General features: G+C 45.3%; 1 pseudogene; it reads right to left on the reverse strand.

The window, feature by feature from the left end:
* Positions 1-225: 225 nt before the first annotated feature.
* LOC149447570 (beta-1,3-galactosyl-O-glycosyl-glycoprotein beta-1,6-N-acetylglucosaminyltransferase 3-like) lies at positions 226-1,491 on the reverse strand (annotated as a pseudogene).
* Between the last annotated feature and the right edge of the window lie 17,572 nt (positions 1,492-19,063).

Raw genomic sequence — 19,063 nt, forward strand, 5'->3', positions numbered from 1 at the left:
ATTTGTGCAAAATTAGTTTTTTTTTTGTAGCTGTTTCACGACTTTTGTTGTTCTTTATACATTGGGTAAAATTATTTTGATGCGTTTGGAAGCCTTTAACAAATAGAAATAGAAAATCCCTACAAAAAGCTCTGTTCCAAATATAAAAAAACCCAAACACACATGCTGTATCATTAGGTATTTTTTGTGTTTGTAAAGGATAAACTGCTCAGTACTTGTATGAAATTACTTCTCAGTCTTGTATAGAGATTTATACCTCAGATGTTCTTCTAGGCATTGTATTACCATATCATCCACTGCAGGGTCAAATTTATGGGCAAAGAGATGATGTTTTCTTAGCAACCACAGTAAATCTCCAAATCCATAGATGCAAATGAAACGTTGGTGAGCTCCAGTGCATGGTGGGTATGAAGACCCTTTAAATACATTTCCTTCATTGTGTGCCAATTTAACCAGCCTTGCAATTGAATGCACGTCTCAAACATCAAATTTCGTATTATAGGGTATAGATCCAGGTACTTCAGGCATGCAGTTTATTGTTGCCCATACATGCTCATCCGGGTGATAAGTATCTTCAGCCGATCTAAAGAATTTTTGAATTTCTACATTTTCATGTATGTACTTCACAAAATCTCTGGTGACCACAACATAAGCACTGCCTAAATACATTGGGATTCTGATTGGTGGTAAGGTTTTTCTTTTGTAGGTTCTAATAACAGATGTTTGCACCTCATGGTGGAAAACCCATCTTGATTTATTTGGAGGCGCTTGGATGGATTCAAGATTATTTTTCCCATTTAATAACTTTAGAGCTTTCACAATTTCAGCATTAGTCTTCAGAGGGAAGTCCATTCCACATGTATTTAAAAAGTATTTCCATTGAACATTACTTTTCATGAGGTCCTCCATGCAGTTGAGATCAGCCTGAACTCTTGACCATGAAGCATAGACCACCCTTTCCAACTTAGATGCCACAAAAACATTACTAAAGCATGAAACGATACTTTGCACAGCCTTCTTAAAAGGCTCTGGAGATTTTTCATCTACATGAACACAATAAATATTCTGAGAGGCATAAATTGATCTTAAAAGGCGCTCAAATATTTCAATCTTTTCGTGGATCACCATAGAGTAGGCAATGGGAAATTCCTCTTCTTCCTTGCTCATTGAAAAGGAAATAAACTTTCTGATGGTTCTGTAGCATTTACAGTCCTTAGTAATATTCAGAAAGTAATCTTCAGATAATGGTGTCTTACTTTTCCTTCTATTGAAATTTTGTAAATGTGCATCTTTTTTTTCTTCAATGTCTCCTTTGATAGTTTTGAGGCAGTTGATTTTTGCAGAAGGTAGTAACATTTCTGATAAATTTTCATTTTTTTCTTTTAGAGCTTGGTAAATTTCACTTGCGATGAAGTACAGGAAGAGCCCACCAACAAAACTCAGAAGGACTTGCTGCAGCAAAGTTACTTGAAAAAGGCCACGAAGAACCATATTTAATGCGAGGATGGAAAGATTGCTGAAAATGGTTGTGTGACTTGGTTGCTGTATAATAATATCAAATATCTCTAACCTATTAATCTTTATCTAAGTGGCGAACAGTTTTACAACTAACCGCTTGGTCACCATCACCTTTTGCTGACATACAGAACAAAGGAAAATGAATTTTGGAAGGTCAAAGCTGATTTCTTAAACAATAGCATAATGATTGCCCATTGTTTTTTGTTCTTTACGCAACATTTGACAAAGTTATAAGTGATTTTATCTGTGAAGTGAACTTCTTTCTAACATTTTTCCATTTTGCTTAATTCTAATGTTATGGTAGTCGGAAGTAAGCCTATCTCTAGATTTATACCAGTGGTTGGATACTGCCCAAAGATTTCTGCTTTGTGCCAGAGGCTTGGAGAACAGGTCAACCGTTGCTGGACATTGCTCCAACAACACAGATGCACTCATATTAATATGGCCTAAAATGTTTACATATTACTATACACACTTTTAGTCGCATCTCTACATACGAAAACAAAAAAACTGTATGCTTTTACTCTGGTTATGTGCTGAATTTCTACTATAGAATTTATCTTTTATTCATCTTTTTGATCATACACATGTTAGTACTGAACATTTATTTTCACAAATAGCATATTGTCATTTATACCAGGGGTCCTCAAACTCTTCAACCCATCGACCCCTTTATGAAGCTGCATGTTGTTCATTGAGCCCCAAACATTTATTAAATTTAAAAATAAATGAGCCACTACAATCTTTAAGCCCTACAAATGTCCAGGTTTCAGCCCTTTACTCGACCAACATTAATTCCACTCAGAGACTTTCACAGCTATAATGCTATGATACCCAGGCCCCAAAATAACACTTTAACTTGGTCCAACTACAGACCAATCTACCTACTTAACCTTGACATTAAACTCTTCACCCAGCTAAAATCCTAACGCTTTGGCTGAATCCTATTATTGGCAGTTTAATATAAAAAAGTTGGTTTCACCCTAAACTGACAGGCAGCTGATGACATCTGTAGAGCTTCCTTACAGTATTAGCCTTTACAGGACACCGCCGCCATATACCTACTTATTTTCTATCCCTTGACGTGTGTAAGGCTTTTGATATTTTCGAGAGGTGGGGCTTTGACCCAAATGTCTTAATGTGGATATTCTCTCTGTACTCAAAGAACCATGCCTAAATTAAATATGCAGGTTAAAAGTCAGACAGGTTTAACATAGGTAGGCGAACAAGATGGGCTACCCTCTCTCCCCACCTTTTTGCGCTTGCAATAGAGCCATTGGCAGCTTTAATTTGCTTTAACCTGAATATACAAGGTATCGATGTGGCAGACGATTAACATAAGCTATGCTTATTGGCTGACAATATTTTTTTTATCTTACTGCACCTCTCACCTCGACGTCCAATCTATTCCACCCTTAGAACAATTCATGGCCATTTCTGGATTGGAGGTGAACCAGCAAAAATCTCAGGCTTTGAATATAACGTTTAACACTCAATTGCAATCTGCTTTCTTTTACAAATAGGCCACTCATTGCCTCCCGTATCTGGTTATCCAATTGACTCCCCACCTTTATATCAGGCCAATTATCCTATGATACCTACCCATTTGACCTCACTTCTGCCAGTAGGTCTTCCCTACACATATCCTGGACAGGACTGTTAGCAGAAGTCAAGATGATGCTTTTACCTACATTATTTACTTGTTCGGGATACTGCCGGTAGCAGTACCACCCAATCACCTGCGCATTTTTCAATGTCAAGTCAGCAAAATGGGGGTCTACTAAACCACATCGATCTAGGACAGTCTTGAGTTCAGAGCTAAAAGGTGACTTGGGTCTTCCATATTAAGTACTAGCAGACAGCCTAGTAATGCATATTGTCCAATACACAACGCAAGTGCCCTTGTGGATTAGCTTAGAAACTGCTGACTTTGACCCTCTAGCCATCTGCAACCTAATTTGGCTCACTCCCAGAGATCGGGATAGGCTGGAGGTTCTGTACTGACTGCAATCCCCACATAACCCACTCCTATCCTTTTTGAGACACCCATCTTTTTATCTGGCTCATATAAACTCTGCTTCTTTTTGTCACTGGACTGCACTTGGCATCACTTGGTTATGGACTCCTTTCACTCTTTTGCCTCCCTACAGGAGCGTAATGAATTACAAAGTTCAGAAATATTCTGTTTTATATATTTTTCATGCATCCTGGCTCTTCTATCTGACTATCAATGGTCCTCTGCCGGCTGTTGCACTCTACTGATGTCACTTCCAGTGTGTGCCGATGTCAAGTTCAGGGGACTCAGATGCTGCATCCTGTCACATTGAGTGTTACCTCCATCTCACAGCTGGCGACCCACGCACCATGTATAGTGGTCCATAGGATTTCTCAATCATCACATCCTGTACCCTGGCCTGGCATATCCTGGATCTCCAGCAGTAAGCCAATTTTATTGCCAACAGCATGACATATGGGCTATATCACTTACTTTGTCTATGATCTGCATTGGATACAGAACTTCGGCTTATGTTTCTATTAACTTTTAAGTGGATAATAAAATCCTTTTATCTTGGACAACATTGTTACTATTAGTGCCATTCTGTTTGTTTCTACTGATCACGATTACATTTAATTCTGGCTTTACTCCAATACCACTCATTATCAGTCATTTAATTACTTAACATGAGAATTTGATCAATCACTACTGGAACCTTGATTATAAATCCACATAAATACCCACTAGTATTCCAAAACTGGCTGCTGCTTCGTCAGTGCACTTATCAGATCCCCTGGTTTTCCTTCTCTTCCCCTACTTTTCTTTTGCCTTCTTACTTTCTTGACTACTTATCTGAACTGTATAAGTAAGATAGCTGCATCACATCTCTGGTATTATGAAGCTCTAAAGCGTGATTGTCTCTGTGAGTCGGAGATGTCCATTTGCAATTGTTCTGTTTATAACATTTATAACATTTTGCTTGAACCTATATTTGTTCTTTGTGCTGTTATTGATCTTACACCTGTTGTGCATTGTTTACTGTATTTTGTTTGTATAGCAGCATATACAAAATGGAATTGTGCAATGATGTACCCGGTTCATTATATTCAATAAAAATATTGAACAAGAAAAAATAAATATGTAAATAAATAAACACTGCATTAAAAATTGTACTATGAAAAAAAAATAGGTAATATTAATAATTTTACTGTGAATACTAGCAACACTTCGAGTTGTTAGCAGCTGCCATTTTGGTTGTTAAAATACTGAATTTTTAGTAAATACACAGCAACTGGTTCTTTGACACCACTCTCATGGGTATATTCACTGGCTTTTTATCAGAGTTTGAGGTGAGTGAACTCACTGCCTGGAATTCATAAAGACAGATTTTGTGAAAGTGGCTCGTGCATGCTCTAAAATTGGCATAGCCAAATTCATGTTTTTGTCTAGAATTGTATTTAAATTTGGTGCAGGCTGTGCCACTTTTAGAGTGCACATGAAACATTTTTACAAAACCTTTCTGTACCAGGGTCTCTTTCTGTACATCAAAAGAGAGTTGGTCTTAATTAGCTCCACTTTCGTGAGATACAAACTATGAGTATGTTTTTTTAAATTTGGTGCAGGTATTGTTCCACAATGTAAATGTGGCACATTTTAGAACTACCTGAATTTAGCTCATGAATCGCTGTCAGAACCAAAAATGTTGCAGATGCTTCATTTGGCACATTAAGCACATTAACAAGAGGGATTAATGCTAAAATGGGAATAATGAAAATGTAGTGCAGCACCTTTATTGAATACCCCCCACTGTCTCTCTCAGAGTTAACAGGGAGTACACTAAGTACAGGAAATGAACACCTACATATATATTTCAGGAGAAGGATATTAATCCAAGCACACTAATGAACTAGACCAGTAACAACAAACAGCTGAGAACTTAACCCCTTCCCTCCGACTGTACATATATGTGTATATATGCGGCCTCATAGAAGTGAATCTTTATCCATGAGGCCACATGCAGAGCATGCTCACAGTGCAGAAATCGGGCTCTCAGTGAGAGCCTCAAGTCTCGTATTAGCGGTCAGGACACAGGACTCCCAGCTGATTGGCTTTCATAGTGATCAGTCATTGTGCAGCCCACTCGTGGGGTTTTTTTAGTTACATAGTTAGTCTGGCTGAAAAAAGACAAAAGTCCATCCAGTTCCACCATAAAAAAAAACAAAGGTTATAATCCTATACCCACAGTTGATCCAGAGGAAGGCAAAAAAAACCAGTAAAGCATGAACCAATTTGCTTATGCAGGGGAAAATTTTCCTTCCTGATCCCGAGAGGCAATCGGATATTCCCTGGATCAACTTTACCTATAAATATTAGTATCCAGTTATATTCTGTGTATCCAAAACAGAATCCAGGCATTTTATAAAGCAATCCACTGAGCTGGCCAGAACCAACTCTTGAGGGAGTCTATTCCACATTTCACAGCTCTTAGTGTGAAGAAACCTTTCCATATTTGGAGATTAAATTTCTTTTCCTCCAGAAGTAAAGAGTGCCCCCTTGTCCTCTGTGATGACCTCAGGGTGAATAACTCTACATCAAGTTCACTATATGAACCACTGATGTATTTATACATGGAGATCATATCCCCCCTTAATCTCCTCTTCTCAAGAGAGAATAAATTCAGTTCCTCTAATCTTTCCTCATAGCTGAACTCCTCCATGCCTCTTATCAGTATCTTTCTCTCCTGGAAGTAGAGAAAAATGTAAACAAACAAAAGTGTGTAAAAAAATAAAGAACTAAAAAATTTAAAAAAAATAAAGAAAAAAATAACTAGATCAAGTTTTGATCTAGGTCGGTGCCATGGTTGATGTTAGGTTCAAGAAAGGGGTCAAAGGTCAAGGTCAGTATATTTTGGGTACGATTTGTTTTTTAAAGTATGGTTTAAATTAATGTCAGTGTCAGTTAGTGTCAGTGTGTCTAAGGTATGATATAAAAAAAATCCAAAATGCGCACAATTGTTTCTGGGCCCTAGTACAGGTACAAACAACAAATAATGTACACATACAGTATGAGGTATCGTTGTGATTGTCCAGAGCAGGAGAATTTATTTTGGGTAGTACTTCAGCAGTAAACTATGGTAATAGCAAGAAATATACAGCTAAATTTGAAAAAGAATTTTTACAATCTTGGATTAGGTTACCTTTGATAGTAAAAAACAGGAGATATCTGTTACCATTTACCACCAAAAGAAAGCTCAATTTGTTCTGAAAAAACAAGGTATATTCCACCTGGATAAATTATGTAGTTGTGATGATATGTACAGTTTTACTAACAAATGTCAACGTTGCAAAATTGTGTTCAGGCATTAACATTTGTTTTACCCTCCATGACGAAGGAGTTAACATATATGTTACCACAAAAATGAAGATGCAATATATATGTGTATAGAAACATAGAACATATAAAGCATAGATGACTGAGTCAAACTATGTTGGTGATAAAATGTAAATGACCGTCTGTGGTTATCTCATAGTCTATAGCAGCAATAAAAACATATAATAAATAAATGAAAACACTAGGGCGTTTGGCAAAACAGAGTTGTGGTAAATGTCCCAAGTTGGCGTTTCAAGGTGCAAAGAGTGAAGCAATATTCAATTAAGGTATACTCAGTGGAAATCCATGATGGTGGTATTTAGAATATATGGATGTAGATTGCACTAACCAGTGAGCGCAAGTAAATGCGCATTTGAGTGAATTAGGACCAACTCCTGGTCATCTGCATCAGGTTATTGGAACACTGGGTCATCTGGTGGGCATCAGTAGGATAAGCAGCACACCATCAGGGCTTCCAGGCACCAGGATTGCACTTAGTCAGCCACCAGGGGAAAGCCACACTCATAGTTAATGCCAAGTCACCATGGATATCCTTATAGAGAAGGCTTTTAGTGTTCGCCTGGTACCTGTCTACTGTCTCCTGGGCTGTGAGCTAGATCTACATTTTAATCACCATTGAAATGGGCGCCAAATTTTCCCCCAGTAAAGCCAATTTATAGAGAGGAGCGAAGAAATGAAAAATTCGATTCGACTGATTCGGCGAATTCGTGGACAATATTCGATTCGAGTCGAATAAATTCGCTGTGAATTTAACTTAAAAAAGGGTGTTTCTAGGCTTCAGAGAGACTTAATATTAGTGCAGAACACTGTACCTTTAATTTAAATGCCCTTGGAGTCTGCTGGGGAAGAGAAATAATACTGTCTGTCAGTATGACATGCAGATGAGTGCCGTCGATCTTAGAATCACTGCACACTTCACTCCTTTGGCCAGTCACGGGGCCAAAACCAGTGTTTGGAGCCACAGTGTGGCGGTGGAGGCAGCAGCAATGGGAGGCCATACAGCAACCTATGACAAAATGGAAACCAGCAGGAGCGTGAGGAGACCTGAAAGTGGCACATGGCAGAGTGGGAGCAATGGGAGGCGGTACAGGGACCCAGGTCACACTGTGGGCCCAGCAGCAGCGTGACCAGGCGGTACGGGGGCCCATGGCCGATATGGGGCTTGGTGGCACCTATGGAAGGCCTGTAATCTGCCAGCAACCTATCACAAAATGGACAACCGCAGGAGTGTGAGGAGATTTCAAAGTGGCACATGGCAGAGTGGAAGCAATGGGAGGCCGTACAGGGACCCAGGTCACACTGTGGGACCAGCATCAGCGTGAACAGGCGGTACGGGGGCCCATGGCCGATTTGACCTCATTCATCCCATAGTCCTGCCGACTCACGAATAGCGTGGCCTCCTCAAAGGGCCTGAGCAAGCGCAGGTGTCACACATGAGCTGACAATGGCTGACATCTAAGTTACACAGGGAGTACCTTTATCCGCTTTTAACATCAGGAAATCTGTGATGGCCTTTAGCTGTTCGTAAAGGCGGTCTAACATATGTAGGGTTGAATTACACCTTGTTGCAACGTCACAGCATGAGGAGTCGGTACGGGGGCCCATGGCAGATTACATGTCTGGCAGCAGCAATGGGAGGCCCGTAATCTGCCAGCACCCTATGTCAAAAAATTTAACACACCAGCAGTGTGAAGAGACCTGAAAGTGGCACATGGCAGCAGAGTGTGGCGATGGAGACAGCAGCAATGGGAGGCCGTACAGGGACCCATGAGAGACTCTGGACTTGGCAGCAGCATGAGGAGGCGGTATATAGGGGCCCATGGCAGATTAGGGGCCTGGCAGCAGCTATGTGAGGCCCGTAATCTGCCTGCACCCTATGTCAAAAAATTAAACACACCAGCAGTGTGAAGAGACCTGAAAGTGGCACATGGCAGCAGAGTGTGGCGATGGAGACAGCAGCAATGGGAGGCCGTACAGGGACCCATGAGAGACTCTAGACTTGGCAGCAGCATGAGGAGGCGGTATATAGGGGCCCATGGCAGATTAGGGGCCTGGCAGCAGCTATGTGAGGCCCGTAATCTGCCTGCACCCTATGTCAAAAAATTTAACACACCAGCAGTGTGAAGAGACCTGAAAGTGGCACATGGCAGCAGAGTGTGGCGATGGAGACAGCAGCAATGGGAGGCCGTACAGGGACCCATGAGAGACTCTGGACTTGGCAGCAGCATGAGGAGGCGGTATATAGGGGCCCATGGCAGATTAGGGGCCTGGCAGCAGCTATGTGAGGCCCGTAATCTGCCTGCACCCTATGTCAAAAAATTAAACACACCAGCAGTGTGAAGAGACCTGAAAGTGGCACATGGCAGCAGAGTGTGGCGATGGAGACAGCAGCAATGGGAGGCCGTACAGGGACCCATGAGAGACTCTAGACTTGGCAGCAGCATGAGGAGGCGGTATATAGGGGCCCATGGCAGATTAGGGGCCTGGCAGCAGCTATGTGAGGCCCGTAATCTGCCTGCACCCTATGTCAAAAAATTTAACACACCAGCAGTGTGAAGAGACCTGAAAGTGGCACATGGCAGCAGAGTGTGGCGATGGAGACAGCAGCAATGGGAGGCCGTACAGGGACCCATGAGAGACTCTGGACTTGGCAGCAGCATGAGGAGGCGGTATATAGGGGCCCATGGCAGATTAGGGGCCTGGCAGCAGCTATGTGAGGCCCGTAATCTGCCTGCACCCTATGTCAAAAAATTAAACACACCAGCAGTGTGAAGAGACCTGAAAGTGGCACATGGCAGCAGAGTGTGGCGATGGAGACAGCAGCAATGGGAGGCCGTACAGGGACCCATGAGAGACTCTAGACTTGGCAGCAGCATGAGGAGGCGGTATATAGGGGCCCATGGCAGATTAGGGGCCTGGCAGCAGCTATGTGAGGCCCGTAATCTGCCTGCACCCTATGTCAAAAAATTAAACACACCAGCAGTGTGAAGAGACCTGAAAGTGGCACATGGCAGCAGAGTGTGGCGATGGAGACAGCAGCAATGGGAGGCCGTACAGGGACCCATGAGAGACTCTAGACTTGGCAGCAGCATGAGGAGGCGGTATATAGGGGCCCATGGCAGATTAGGGGCCTGGCAGCAGCTATGTGAGGCCCGTAATCTGCCTGCACCCTATGTCAAAAAATTTAACACACCAGCAGTGTGAAGAGACCTGAAAGTGGCACATGGCAGCAGAGTGTGGCGATGGAGACAGCAGCAATGGGAGGCCGTACAGGGACCCATGAGAGACTCTAGACTTGGCAGCAGCATGAGGAGGCGGTATATAGGGGCCCATGGCAGATTAGGGGCCTGGCAGCAGCTATGTGAGGCCCGTAATCTGCCTGCACCCTATGTCAAAAAATTTAACACACCAGCAGTGTGAAGAGACCTGAAAGTGGCACATGGCAGCAGAGTGTGGCGATGGAGACAGCAGCAATGGGAGGCCGTACAGGGACCCATGAGAGACTCTGGACTTGGCAGCAGCATGAGGAGGCGGTATATAGGGGCCCATGGCAGATTAGGGGCCTGGCAGCAGCTATGTGAGGCCCGTAATCTGCCTGCACCCTATGTCAAAAAATTAAACACACCAGCAGTGTGAAGAGACCTGAAAGTGGCACATGGCAGCAGAGTGTGGCGATGGAGACAGCAGCAATGGGAGGCCGTACAGGGACCCATGAGAGACTCTAGACTTGGCAGCAGCATGAGGAGGCGGTATATAGGGGCCCATGGCAGATTAGGGGCCTGGCAGCAGCTATGTGAGGCCCGTAATCTGCCTGCACCCTATGTCAAAAAATTTAACACACCAGCAGTGTGAAGAGACCTGAAAGTGGCACATGGCAGCAGAGTGTGGCGATGGAGACAGCAGCAATGGGAGGCCGTACAGGGACCCATGAGAGACTCTGGACTTGGCAGCAGCATGAGGAGGCGGTATATAGGGGCCCATGGCAGATTAGGGGCCTGGCAGCAGCTATGTGAGGCCCGTAATCTGCCTGCACCCTATGTCAAAAAATTAAACACACCAGCAGTGTGAAGAGACCTGAAAGTGGCACATGGCAGCAGAGTGTGGCGATGGAGACAGCAGCAATGGGAGGCCGTACAGGGACCCATGAGAGACTCTAGACTTGGCAGCAGCATGAGGAGGCGGTATATAGGGGCCCATGGCAGATTAGGGGCCTGGCAGCAGCTATGTGAGGCCCGTAATCTGCCTGCACCCTATGTCAAAAAATTAAACACACCAGCAGTGTGAAGAGACCTGAAAGTGGCACATGGCAGAGTGTGGCGATGGAGACAGCAGCAATGGGAGGCCGTACAGGGACCCATGACAGACTCTAGACTTGGCAGCAGCATGAGGAGGCGGTATATAGGGGCCCATGGCAGATTAGGGGCCTGGCAGCAGCTATGTGAGGCCCGTAATCTGCCTGCACCCTATGTCAAAAAATTTAACACACCAGCAGTGTGAAGAGACCTGAAAGTGGCACATGGCAGCAGAGTGTGGCGATGGAGACAGCAGCAATGGGAGGCCGTACAGGGACCCATGAGAGACTCTGGACCTGGCAGCAGCATGAGGAAGCGGTATATAGGGGCCTATGGCAGATTAGGGGCCTGGCAGCAGCTATAGGAGGCCCATAATCTGCCAGCACCCTATGTCAAAAAATTCAACACACCAGCAGTGTGTGAGGAGACCTCAAAGTGGCACATGTTTGAGGCATGATTCATGGCGGATTTAGTCAGTTGTGTCAGGAACTGGTGGTTTGAAATCCAGACTAATCCACGCCTGATTCATTTTCACAAACGTGAGTCTCTCCACACTTTGGGTGGACAGTCGTGTCCTCCGCGGAGTTACAATACCTCCTGCCGCACTAAACACGCGCTCCGATGCCACGCTACTGGCCGGGCATGACAGCCTTTCAAGGGCAAATTCAGCTAGTTGGGGCCAAAGGTCAAGTTTCGTTGCCCAGTAGTCAAGGGGATTGTCTACCTCGGTTGGCAGGGTGCTGTCCAAGTAGGCCCAAGCCTGTTGTTTGAGCTCCTGCTCCAGGTCCACCTGATGCTGCTGCTGCTGCTGCGGCTGGTTAGTAGTTTCCTCACTGCGCTGGTGAAGAAAGCTACTCATCATCGACTGCAGACTGAGGCAGCCACTGCTGGTGGAGCTGCCACTGCTCCTACCACCCCACCCCTCCCCTGCTGCCATGCCAGCGGAACGCGAGCGCACAGGGCCCACAGTGTCTGAGGATGGACGTTGGCGCACAAAGGCAGAGACCAACTGACTACATAGGTGGTTTTTATAGTACGTAATTTTGGCCTCCCTCTCAGCAGGTGTGAAAAAGGCCACCATTTTGGACCGGTAGCGAGGGTCCAACAAGGTGGACAGCCAAAAGTCATCCCTCTGTCTGATGGTTATTATTCGGCTGTCGCTACGCAAGCAACCGAGCATGCTATGGGCCATTTGTGCCAAGGAATGCGAGGGACTCCCTGCCTCCATCTCCACAGCATACTGCCACGGTGCGTCTGGGTCCTCTGTCTCCTCCTCCTCCTCCTCTACCAGATGCTCCTGCTCCTCCACTCCTGTCCGCTGAGTGGAAAAACCACCCATTTCACTCAATAATTCCTGAGCACAAATGTCCTCCTCTACCTCCTCCTCTTCTTCCTGTCCTGCCCCCACAGGGGTCATGTGGCGTTGACATCTGTGCGCCACGTCTACCGCACCCTGACCAGCCATTGTTAACAGCATTTGTTCCAGGACGTGCAACAGAGGAATGACGTCGTTCATCCCATAGTCCTGCCGACTCACGAATAGCGTGGCCTCCTCAAAGGGCCTGAGCAAGCGGCAGGTGTCACGCATGAGCTGCCAATGGCTGACATCTAAGTTACACAGGGGAGTACCTTTATCCGCTTGTAACATCAGGAAATCGGTGATGGCCTTTCGCTGCTCGTAAAGGCGGTCTAACATGTGTAGGGTTGAATTCCACCTTGTTGCAACGTCGCAGATCAGGCGATGCTGTGGAATTCCGTTCTGCCGCTGCAGCTCAATGAGGGTGTTCTTTGCGGTGTAGGAATGGCTGAAATGCATGCACAGTTTACGTGACATTTTAAGGATGTCTTGCAGTGGGATGGTGGATTTTAGGAACCGCTTGACAACCAGATTGAACACGTGAGCCATGCATGGCGCATGGCACAACCTTCCTTGACGCAGAGCAGACACCATGTTCTTTCCGTTGTCAGTCAACATGGTTCCGATTTTTAGTTTGCGCGGAGACAGCCATCTGTCGATTTCTCTGTTCATTACACTCAGCAGTTCCTCCCCTGTGTGACTACGTTCGCCAAGGCATACCAGGTGCAGCACAGCGTGACACCGTTGCGCCCTGCACATGTGATATGCCGGTCGGGTAATGGGACTTGGCACGGGGGTGGCGGCTGAGGACACGGCGGAAAAAGAGGTGGTAGAGGCGGACATGCTTGCTGGACCAAGGACGTGCAAACGTGGAGGCAAAAGCGTCGTGACCTGTCCAAGTTGCTGGTGCGGCTGTGCCGGCACCACGTTCACCCAGTGGGCCGTAAATGACATGTACTGTCCCTGACCGTAGTTACAGCTCCACACGTCGGCGCTGCCGTGCACTTTGGCAGAGACCGACATGCTCAAAGACTGGCCCACCATCTCTTCTACATGTGAATGCAGGGCTGGCACTGCCTTTTGGGCAAAGAAATGACGGCTTGGCACTCTCCACCGCGGCGCGGCACAAGCCATCATTTCTCGGAAAGGTGCTGAGTCCACCAGTTGGAAAGGGAGGGACTGCAGCACCAGCAACTTGGACAGGAGGACGTTCAGCTTTTGCACCGTCGGGTGCGTGCTCGCAAACTGTTGTCTCTTGGATACGGATTCCAAGAAAGACTGTTGACGGAATCCGAGAAGAGGAGTAGCAGGAGAAGGAGCATCTGAACGAGCGGAAGATGCCAATGAGCGACAACTCCCCTCAGCAGAGGTGTTGGAGCCTTGACTGGCTGATAGAGGGCGATTGACGACGTCGGGTGACGGAGCAAGTAACGGAGCGGGTGATGGAGCGGGGGCTGGGGCAGGCAGAACCGCCGTATGTTTATCACGGTTTTCCCAGGCCACCGAATGGTGACGCTGCATATGCTGACGCAACGCTGTAGTCCCAACATGGGCCCCCTGGCCACGCTTGCATTTCTGGCCACATAGTCGACATACGGCTACGTTTACTTCCTCGGGCGGCTTGAGGAAAAATTGCCACACCACCGAGTAGGAAACTTTGCCCCCGCTACTCTTCACTGGCTGACTGCTACTTCCTCCGTGCGCACCGGCACCACTACTGGCCGTGGTGGTAGGCTGCAGTGGAGCTGGTGCTCTACTCCGTGGACGTTTGGCTCCACTGACACTGATGCGACCCTGCTGCTGTCTCCTGGGCAACCCACCGACTGTTTTGCTCGCTGCCAAGCTGCCACCCTCTTCTCCTGATGATGCGGAAGAAATTGCCTGATGACGACGAGGCTGCCAAGTGCGATCAACCTCCTCATCATCAAGTAGGGTCTCCGCCTCACTACTAGCCCCCTCGGCTGCGTCTGGGTCAGGAGACAGACCTGTCTCTAGACCGGCTACCGAGCCACTCTCCTCGCCAGTACTTGTTCGCTTGGCTGCTGAAAAGGCCGATGTCTCCTTCCGTTCCTGACCGCCCTCTGTTAGCTCTTCCTCACTGTACAGTGGGGCTGAGCCCACAGCATGCGATACTTCGCTTGGTGAGGGAACAGCAAAGGACAGGGGCAGGTAGAGGACACGTGATTTCAGTGGGCTTGCTCCCGGGCCATGCCAACTAACGGTTGTGTCTGACGTACCCACCGACCGTTGGCTGTAGGTGTCAGAGGTGACCTGGGAAGAGGAAGACGACCGAGCCAACCAATCAATGACGGCAGGGTTGTCGGTGGAGACACGACCGCTGGATGACACCGGGAGCACTGGCCTCTGGCTGCGAATACTGCTGCCTCGACCCCTTCCTCTGCTGCCACGTCTGCTCGCTCCTAAAGCATTGCCTCCTCTGCCACTCCTCTGCATGTTGTCTGACATACTATTTAATTCAACGATTAGGTGTCCCTGAGTAACAATTCTCTGGCACTCAGTAACAATTCTGTCTGTCCCTGAGTAACAATTCTCTGGCACTCAGTAACAATTCTGTCTGTCCCTGAGTATGAATTCTGTGGCCCTGAGTAACAATTATGTGTCTGTGCGAGTAACAATTCTGTGTCTGTGCAAGTAACAATTTTGTGTCTGTGCGAGTAACAATTCTCTGGCACTCAGTAACAATTCTGTCTGTCCCTGAGTAACAATTCTCTGGCACTCAGTAACAATTCTGTCTGTCCCTGAGTATGAATTCTGTGGCCCTGAGTAACAATTCTGTGTCTGTGCGAGTAACAATTCTGTGTCTGTGCAAGTAACAATTTTGTGTCTGTGCGAGTAACAATTCTCTGGCACTCAGTAACAATTCTGTCTGTCCCTGAGTAACAATTCTCTGGCACTCAGTAACAATTCTGTCTGTCCCTGAGTATGAATTCTGTGGCCCTGAGTAACAATTCTGTGTCTGTGCGAGTAACAATTCTGTGTCTGTGCAAGTAACAATTTTGTGTCTGTGCGAGTAACAATTCTCTGGCACTCAGTAACAATTCTGTCTGTCCCTGAGTAACAATTCTCTGGCACTCAGTAACAATTCTGTCTGTCCCTGAGTAACAATTCTCTGGCACTCAGTAACAATTCTGTCTGTCCCTGAGTAACAATTCTCTGGCACTCAGTAACAATTCTGTCTGTCCCTGAGTAACAATTCTCTGGCACTCAGTAACAATTCTGTCTGTCCCTGAGTAACAATTCTCTGGCACTCAGTAACAATTCTGTGTCTGTGCGAGTAACAATTCTGTGTCTGTGCAAGTAACAATTTTGTGTCTGTGCGAGTAACAATTCTCTGGCACTCAGTAACAATTCTGTCTGTCCCTGAGTAACAATTCTCTGGCACTCAGTAACAATTCTGTCTGTCCCTGAGTAACAATTCTCTGGCACTCAGTAACAATTCTGTCTGTCCCTGAGTAACAATTCTCTGGCACTCAGTAACAATTCTGTCTGTCCCTGAGTATGAATTCTGTGGCCCTGAGTAACAATTCTGTGTCTGTGCGAGTAACAATTCTGTGTCTGTGCAAGTAACAATTTTGTGTCTGTGCGAGTAACAATTCTCTGGCACTCAGTAACAATTCTGTCTGTCCCTGAGTAACAATTCTCTGGCACTCAGTAACAATTCTGTCTGTCCCTGAGTAACAATTCTCTGGCACTCAGTAACAATTCTGTCTGTCCCTGAGTAACAATTCTCTGGCACTCAGTAACAATTCTGTCTGTCCCTGAGTATGAATTCTGTGGCCCTGAGTAACAATTCTGTGTCTGTGCGAGTAACAATTCTGTGTCTGTGCAAGTAACAATTTTGTGTCTGTGCGAGTAACAATTCTCTGGCACTCAGTAACAATTCTGTCTGTCCCTGAGTAACAATTCTCTGGCACTCAGTAACAATTCTGTCTGTCCCTAAGTAACAATTCTCTGGCACTCAGTAACAATTCTGTCTGTCCCTGAGTATGAATTCTGTGGCCCTGAGTAACAATTCTGTGTCTGTGCGAGTAACAATTCTGTGTCTGTGCAAGTAACAATTTTGTGTCTGTGCGAGTAACAATTCTCTGGCACTCAGTAACAATTCTGTCTGTCCCTGAGTAACAATTCTCTGGCACTCAGTAACAATTCTGTCTGTCCCTGAGTAACAATTCTCTGGCACTCAGTAACAATTCTGTCTATCCCTGAGTATGAATTCTGTGGCCCTGAGTAACAATTCTGTGTCTGTGCGAGTAACAATTCTGTGTCTGTGCAAGTAACAATTTTGTGTCTGTGCGAGTAACAATTCTCTGGCACTCAGTAACAATTCTGTCTGTCCCTGAGTAACAATTCTCTGGCACTCAGTAACAATTCTGTCTGTCCCTGAGTAACAATTCTCTGGCACTCAGTAACAATTCTGTCTGTCCCTGAGTAACAATTCTCTGGCACTCAGTAACAATTCTGTCTGTCCCTGAGTAACAATTCTCTGGCACTCAGTAACAATTCTGTCTGTCCCTGAGTATGAATTCTGTGGCCCTGAGTAACAATTCTGTGTCTGTGCGAGTAACAATTCTGTGTCTGTGCAAGTAACAATTTTGTGTCTGTGCGAGTAACAATTCTCTGGCACTCAGTAACAATTCTGTCTGTCCCTGAGTAACAATTCTCTGGCACTCAGTAACAATTCTGTCTGTCCCTGAGTAACAATTCTCTGGCACTCAGTAACAATTCTGTCTGTCCCTGAGTATGAATTCTGTGGCCCTGAGTAACAATTCTGTGTCTGTGCGAGTAACAATTCTGTGTCTGTGCAAGTAACAATTTTGTGTCTGTGCGAGTAACAATTCTCTGGCACTCAGTAACAATTCTGTCTGTCCCTGAGTAACAATTCTCTGGCACTCAGTAACAATTCTGTCTGTCCCTGAGTAACAATTCTCTGGCACTCAGTAACAATTCTGTCTGTCCCTGAGTAACAATTCTCTGGCACTCAGTAACAATTCTGTCTGTCCCTGAGTAACAATTCTCTGGCACTCAGTAACAATTCTGTCTGTCCCTGAGTAACAATTCTGTCTGTCCCTGAGAATGAATTCTGTGGCCCTGAGTAAGAATTCTCTGGCACTCAGTAACAATTCTGTCTGTCCCTGAGTAACAATTCTCTGGCACTCAGTAACAATTCTGTCTGTCCCTGAGTAAAAATTCTGTGGCCCTAATAACGTTTCTGTGGCCCTAAGTAACAATTCTCTGGCACTGAGTAACAATTCTGTCTGTCCCTGAGTATGAATTCTGTGGCCCTAACTAGCGTTTCTTTGTCCCTAAATAACGATTCTGTGGCCCTCATTAACAAGTCTGTGTCCCTGAGTAATGGTTCTCTGTCCCTAAGTAACTTCTCTCTGTCCCCAATTCTCGTTTCTGTGGCCCTAACTCTGTCCCTGTCCCTAGTACAGAGCGGTCTGCCTCTGTTCAATGACTGCAGGCAAATGAAGATTTCCAAAATGGCCGCTATATATACCTCGACCATTACACAGTGCTGGCTGGCTGGCTGCTGATTGGCTGATGCGATCACATGTCGTTGAGGAATGCATTATGGGGCAGCGCGCCTTGTCTGCGCGCCTTCCCCGACATCCCCGCTCCGTCGCCGCACATGTCAGCCGCCATTTTCGGAAAAATTTCGATTCGCGCGTCCGAATTAGGCTGTTTTTCGGATTCGGCACGAATCGAAATTTTTCCGATATTCGACTCGAATTCCACTTCGGATACTTCGATTCGCTCATCTCTACCAATTTATACATGGCTAAATGGGAAGAGTATACAGTTTTTGATAATCCTAGAAAAGAAATAGTCCTATACAAGAGGTTTATAGATGACCTAATAGTTATCTGGGAAGGAGAATTACATTCCATACAAACATTTTTTGAATGTCTTAATAGGAATGATAAAAACATACATCTCAGTTGGGACATTAGTCCCACTAATATACACTTTCTTGATATCCAGAGCATTAAAGAGGAATCCATATTATACACAAAGACCTATTTTAAAAACACAGATAGGAACGCCTATATCCCGATAAATATCTGCCACCATAAACCTTGGCTCACAAATACTGTACACCTAGAGGACAATTCATGCGCATAAAAAGAAACTGTACTAAAGCTGTAGATTATGAGGAACAAAGTGCTACTTTAGCACAAAGATTTAGTAAAAAAATGATACAAACAAGAAACAAAAGAAAAAGAAAGACATGTAGTAGGGCAATATGATAGAAACATTATACTAATGGATAAAGAATGTGAACAAAAGGGAACCTTTGATGTACCTTTTGTTTTACAGTACAAAAAACAGCATAGAGCAGTGGAAAGTATTATCTGAAAACATTGGAACATACTGAAACAAGATAAACATCTTAAAAATGTTATACCTATAACACCCAAATCTGTATACAAAAAAGCACCGAATTTGAGGGACAAATTATTCAAAAATGGTATTGAACCCCTCACA

The sequence above is a fragment of the Staurois parvus genome, unplaced genomic scaffold (genome assembly GCF_062004578.1).
Source record: "Staurois parvus isolate SC_StPar_1 unplaced genomic scaffold, SC_StPar_1.0 ptg000682l, whole genome shotgun sequence".
NCBI classification, from domain to species: domain Eukaryota; kingdom Metazoa; phylum Chordata; class Amphibia; order Anura; family Ranidae; genus Staurois; species Staurois parvus.